We start from the raw sequence: 7,152 nt of genomic DNA, 5'->3' as shown, positions 1-7,152 counted from the left end.
CCTTGTCTCCATGGGGCACGTATTTCAGGACACCTACCTACCTCTGTCCAGGCTCCTGGTTCAGCAGTGTCACCATCAGCAGGTGAGATGGGGTGCAGCTAAACAAGGACTTCATGTTTTTCAGACCTGAGGACCCAGAATGGTGATAGCCTCTGTCATATTCTGCTCTTCATCATCAGGCAACAAACCTTACCTCACCCTGAGCTGTTCCTACAGCCAGAGTAATCAGCAAGGCAGTGAAAGACCATCCTTAGGGGCTCTAACATATCTGCTTATCCTAGGTCTCTATATAGGATTCAGAGATTTGTACGAGACTGGATAATAATGCCATTCTGTTCTACTGGGAGTTGTGGGTGCTTTTAATTATGCCAGGGTGCTCCAGTTGCATCACCATGTCCCATATCCACCAATGGACCACAGCATTCAGCTGATGTGCAGAAGAAGAGCTATTTTCTGCTTTGGCAGATGCCAATAGTTGAGCCAGGGAATGACTAATATTCATCAGTATGAGAAATAAGCCTGGTGCACAAAAACCTCAGGGAGAGTCTTGTTTGGAGGGATGAATCCAGGGTATGACTAGGTCTGAGTAGATCACTTAGCTCAGCACTAGAGCTGAACAAGAGATGTGATTTTTAGTTCAGATGCCAAACTGAAATTTGGGCTAGGCTGAAATTGATCATTAAGTTGGTATTAAGCTCTTTTGTCTTTTAAGAGAACAACAAAAAATGTGCCCATTTCTTGTTTTGTTCCAGCTCCAAAAGCTTTCTTAAAATCAAAGTGATTGGGAGCTTTTTATTTTTCTCCCTCTTTCATTCTTCAACTTGTCGTTTTGTTCAACTACATTACAGTTCTACACTTCTAAATTGAATCACATCAGTGCAAAAAAAAGAAAAAGGTATAAGAAAGGTTAATTTTTATTTATTTATTTATTTATTTATTTTAATCCAGATCTTTCAGCTAAAGCAACTTATTCATTATCTTTGTCCTTTCAGAACTCCATTTTCTGTGTAATTCATTTGAAGAAACAGTTCAGGTTCACCCTCCTAAGAACAGCGCGTGCCCTTCAGCCTCAGACAAGAGCAGGCAGTTTCTGTCTGTCAGAGCAGTAGGCATCGCCGTGCTGCATGGCTCTGGCAATCGAGGCCAGGGCAGCAGCAGGGCAATGCAAAGAACTCAAGCTCCTGCATCAGTTTAATGCGTTGCCATCTGCAAGGCTTGGTGCTGGGCAGCAACAAGGAGAGAGGGCAAGACAAAGATTGTGTTTAAATAACCACCTAGCCCAGCTGGCAATAAGCAGGTTCTTTTTCTCTCTGATGGTTTATACCCACTGTGTGTTTCTGTTCGACCCTGCCTTTTCCTGAACTGAAGCCAAGGGATTTTTCCATGTCCCCAAGGAGTGTGTTAGAAAAGCAGTGTTTATGTTAGGGGACTTCATTAACATTACGAGTAAGTTGTAGTACCCAGAGACTATCACAGGCTCAGCAGAATGGAGCAAACGACTCCTTGTTCCTTTGCGTCATTGGCCGAAGCAGCCACCAGGCTGAAACCCAACCCTGGCTGCTTGCCTTCAGGGGAAAAAATAAGAAGGGTAAAGTAAACAAGGCCCCTGTTCAGCTTTCCTGGACCTCGATGGGAATTGCTTGTAATTATACATCAAAACTATGAGCTGGTTCTAAGCAGGCACAGCTCTGTTCCGCTGAGGCTGCAACCTTGTCCAGAAACCTCCTGCCCGCAGCTTGTAGCCACTCCGGCTGGCCTCTATGTCCCAGGCCACAAAGCCAGGGAACTCTGAAGTGTGTGCTTAAACCTGCTGCTCCTCAGGACAGTGCTGATTTGATACCCACATAGCTTAAAAGCAGGCATGAGGTTACAGGCTTTCCTGAACATGGTGGCTTTGCCCAGGCTAGGTCTCAGCCGCTCGTTATTTTATCCTGATGACAGCTGAGGTTTGGGGTTTTTTTGCCTGCAGAGTTCCCTCCTGCTCTGCATTCCCATTCCCCTATCCACTCTCCATCAGGCACGCTCAGCTGTGCTGTTCCCAGGGCATCTCCTGCCTCTGCAGTCTCTCCCTGTCAGCATACCAACAACCCCACGCCCATGATGGAGAAGGCCCAGGCTGCCAGGACAGAGAGAGCACAAGAGCCATGGATGCAGGTGCCCCAAGGTCCTCTGAGCTGCTCAATTTCTTTCTGTCCTGCTGCAGATCCTCAGGGTTTTTCCCTGTTCCCCCACCAGCACAGGTCCTATGTATATCCATCAGGGAGCCAAGTACTTTTGCTTTCCTAAAGAAGACATAATTTTGTACGTTTATAACTAATTTCTTCAAACATGTGCTTTCAGAATATAGAGGTGCTTGTGTTGCCTGTGTTTTATTTGGATTTCAGAAAAATTTTTGCTTTGGATTTGATGCAACTGTTGAAGCCTTACTTCACTAATAATTTCCTCTCCTTCCTAATACTGTGGGCTCCATGCATCCTCTCCTCTCTTCTCCTTTCCACTCCTTTAGTAGTGATGCATTTAATTAATAGTGAATGCACATCGAATTTTTCTGGGCAACTGTACGACAGCCACATTAACACCAGATGAGCACCAAACAGTTTATTGTTATTACAGTGAATACTGAGTGAATTAAGAATGACTGATCAGACGTTTATTGTGACTCAACTAAATATATGCATTTTCAATAACAGGATTTTTCAGAAGAAGAAAGAAAAATGCTGGCAGAAGAGAAGTTTCAAATACATTTGCCTCTTTTCTGTTGTTTTAAAAAAGAACTAATTAGCCAAATTGCGTGGCTAGAATTTGAAAGAAATGAAAGTATTCACTCCATTGAGTACTGCTGTTCTAACCCAAGGTGACACCTACAGAAATAACTTGGAAGTGTCACTTGACGATCAGTCAATTCCTTATGGTTGCAAACAGTTAAAAAAAAACAACAACAACAAAAAAAAAAAACTATAGCACTGAAGGTATTAATAAAACTAATAGGGCATTTAAAATCGTGCTGAAAGGCAGTGCTGCATTCGGTCGGCAGAAAGGCAGGGGCAGAATTCTGTGCCCGATGTTCCCCACACCACTGCCTGCAGCAAAGAGAGCGGAGTGTCGGCGCTTCCCTGGCGCGGAGTGCCCCCATGTTTGCCTGGGAACAAAAAGGCAGGAACCCTTATTGAAAAGATTATCTTCCCCATCAATAATCCTCCTCTAAGAGTTCTTTATTAGTAAACCCCACGGCAAAACCTGACATATTTACAGCTTGCAGTAAACTTTATGTATCTGCAACGATATTAATAATAAAGAGCCAGTGACCACAGCAAATCATTCTGGCCTTCAAAATGATCAAGTGAAAGCTTAATTGTACTGAAAAGAGAGAGCCCTGACAAGTTCGAAATCCTTCCCGCACACCCTTGCCGAAAAAAGAGAACTTTACCGAGATGAAAAAAGTGTGCCGGAGGATTGGAAACATAAGAATACATATTTAAAAAAAAAAAAAAAAAAAAAAAAAAAAAGACCAGCCTGATATCACAGGCTGAGCTGAGACAGAAACCTGATCTTTTACATGGAATGGGCAACATTTGGGTCTGTTTTATGTGAATTGCTCCAAGCTGTTTTGGTTGGAAATGCATAGATTTTAAGGTAAGGCGTACCATATAGGCAGCGCAGGTCATACCCATTTTTGGAACGCTTTCCCCATTACTTTCCAGCTGACAAAGGTAGGGTCCAAACTTTTCTTTCTTTGCTGAGTAACGTCTTTGCTTTAGCACCGAGCTGGGTTTGGAAGCAAGGCACTCGTGTCTGCTGCCTGATTGCACTTTTCAGCACTCTCTCATTCCTTTTCTGCTCCCCACCTTTGTTACAATTACCTCATTTCAGTCACCAACCTGCAGAAATTTTTACTTTGGTTGCTTCTTCCTACATCCCCTAAGAAATGTTGTTTTCCGATAATTCTGCAGACTTGTCTCTGGTGGGGAAATTGTGAAAAATTATGCTGTTTAGAATAGTATTTTGAAAGGGATAAAGCCAGAGAGCTCCAATGGGTTTTATTTGCCTTTCACTTTAAATAGAACAGTCAAGTGGGCTTTGTTTCTTATTAGACAGTATTTATGCATTCTTATTATGATTTCTTTGCCTAAAAAAAAAAAAAAGAAGAAGAACAATACCTTTCCATTTTGCCAGTCAAAAATATCTCATTGTCTTTATTTTACATAACAAAATCGTTTGCGAGATTTTCATACTGACTGAAAAAGAGAAATGTGCATGGTTGGAATAAGGCAGTAATAATGTAAGGCAACTGGAAATGCCCAGTACGGTATAAGTGTTTTTTTATAAGAATTGTAACATTTTCTGGGATGTTTTCTAACGAATCTGTTGCTGCTACACAAGCCATCAAACTTAGTTCTGTTCTTACTGTCTTAATGATTTAACACTTTGATTTTGGCAGCGCCGTCTTTCTTACAGATGCGTGCTGAAACAAGGGAGGGAAATATCGTCTTTTATTTTTGAGTGGCTGATACGTCCCATTTGTTGATCCAGACATTACCACTGAAAAACATAACAAGAAAACTATAAAACACTGTTTAATGTGTTACATATTAGTGCTGTGTTTACTTGCCACATTTTGGCCAATAGTTACGTAGCCTTTTAAAATTAAAATTAAATGTCTGGACCATGATGTTGTAATTACATGCAGAGCTCATTCTCACTGCAGAATGGCTCTGCTTTATTCTGCTCTGATAATCACCGACTGATCTCTTCGCTGCACGTTCATTTATTTTTTGTTTTCCGAGTGCCCTCTAACAGCAGCTTCTGTTTGTGTGCAAGTGTGTATATGGACAAACAAAAGCGTGCTGCTCTGCCCCATGTATATACTCGCAGAGAAAGCTCCCTGGGCACCAGGTACAGCTCAGTTTTACAATGAGGACAAGACCGCTGCGGGACCTTCCCCATTAACTCCCTGCCTTGGAGCTGTGCTGGTTCACAACTGGGGCTCGTGAGCTCGGCACACTGACTCTCTGTCTGTCCCTTCGATTTTTTATCTGTTTTAAATCCTTCTTTTTTCAGTGTTTCGAGCACGAGGTCAGATCTGATTTGTTTTCCTGTGCCGTGCTGTTGTTTTTCACAAGCCCTGCTTTCACTAAATCCATTTTGCTGCTCCACAACTTAGGTTTAAATGCAGGTCTGTGGCAGGGCTGCTGCCGAGTAGTTTTTGGCCCTCTTCTCTCTCCATAAAAATTGACAGAGATTTCACATTAAGGAGAAGGGAATCCTTTTGTTTGAAAGAAAAAGTAATACCCACAGCACAGATCTGCCGTCTGCTGCCCCCGAGAAACTGCTGGACGAGGCTTAAGGAAAAGAATCAGCTATTTGTGCCCTGTGATTCTCTTTAATTTATTTTTATTGTCTATTATTATGCAGAGATGTATCTGTGTATAAATAGATTGTGCTACTTGCTTTCCAATATAACTGCTAATTGAATCAACCTCAAAAAAAAAAGAAATATTTTCTTGTCACGTCTTCAGCTTAACAGCATCAAACTTGGAATTAAATACTGTTATAATTTCATCACACTCAGAAAACTCGTGTTTTAAAAACAGTGCCATTCTCTAAACTTATCCCAATTTTTCTGTAGACCGAGATTTCTAATATTTTGAATGGCCTGTTTGGTGATTTTCAGAAACAATATCTCTGTAAACACAGCTTTTGGTGCATACACACACACACACACATATATATATGTATTCTAAAGATAAGTTATAAACTGCACCAAGCTGGCAGCCGGCAGGAAGATTATTTGTGGAGAGAGTACTTTGGCCTAGGGGCATAGTGGGCTCTTAATAATAAGCAAAGGGGGAAAAATTACTGTTTTCTTTAAATTAAGAATCATGCAGGATTGTTTTAATGAATATCTGGAGTTGCAAGAGTGACTTGCAGCCTTGAGTTTGCTCCTGCTCTAAAAAATTTCCTTTGTGCCTTTCACTGGAAGATCAAAAGGAGCCAATTAACTTTCCTATGAGGTAAACAATCCCATAGCTGGAAATATCCTTTGTCATTGTCTGGCCGGCACAGCCCAGCCTTTTCTCTGCAGCCCACTCTCCCTAGAAGAAGACAGCCATTTTCTGCCTCATCAGGGAGGGGACAGGGATGTCCCTGCAGGTCTGGGGTCCTCAGGACTGGCTGCTCTTCTGCGCCAAGATGAAACCCCCAAGAGTCTGTGACCCTGCCAAGCTGCGGGTGCTGGGGACGGTTCTGGGATATTGCTCCAATGCTACAGTCCTGTCCTCGTGGATCTTCTCTGAGAGGAGGAACATTCGGTTTGGGAATAACAAGAAGAAAAGGGAGCAAGGTGGATAGCAAGAAATGCAGGACACCTCAGGCCACCCCAGCTTTGGAGGTGCAAGGTGCTCCTCACCACTTAGAGGAGAACATAACCCACATCTGTATGTGGGGAGTGAGTACATTTCTCCACACTCCCTGTCCCAAATGGAGCCCATTGAAGCTTATGGAGTCCCATGTGGGGAAAGGGCTGGGACACAACTGTCTGTGGCCATGCTGCAAGTCTGTCTGAGGAGTAAGAGGATGCATGCCATGAGCACTGCCCCAAAATCTGTGATAGACAGCAGCAAGTTCATGGGCAGGAAGGATGGGGCAAGGGTGGGAGAAAGAAAGCATGAAAAGACTTTCAGCTGTAGCCTCTGAAGTTCTTTTTGCAAGTCATTAAAAAAAAAAAAGCATGCACACACACAAAAATATGCAGATCCTCACCCCCAAACCCTGCTCTTTTTAATTTGTGCTGCAGAGGATTTGTCCTGCTCCCCAAGGCTGCCTTGCTGGGGGGGTTAAGCTGGGAACAGCTGCACTGCTGCTGGGCGGGGGAACAGAGCCCGGGGATCTCAACACCACAGTTACCCTGCTGTCACCCTGCCATCACCCCGTGCTGCTGGCTGAGGGGACAGCCCGGCTGCTCCCTGGCCCCCATTTTCAGGAGCACCAGCTGCACTAATAAATACAAATGGCTGAGTGATACCACCTCCCCTGGGGGCAGGGGGGAGAGAGGCTTTTTGGAGCTCTGCAGTTGTGTTTAAGCGGAGTCGCCATTTTGTCTTGGCTGTGTCAGATGGCATGGAGGCAACTCTGAGAGTGCCCACGTGCTGCTGT

Source organism: Lagopus muta, chromosome 6 (assembly GCF_023343835.1).
Source record: "Lagopus muta isolate bLagMut1 chromosome 6, bLagMut1 primary, whole genome shotgun sequence".
NCBI lineage: Eukaryota > Metazoa > Chordata > Aves > Galliformes > Phasianidae > Lagopus > Lagopus muta.
This window is presented reverse-complemented; position numbering follows the sequence as displayed.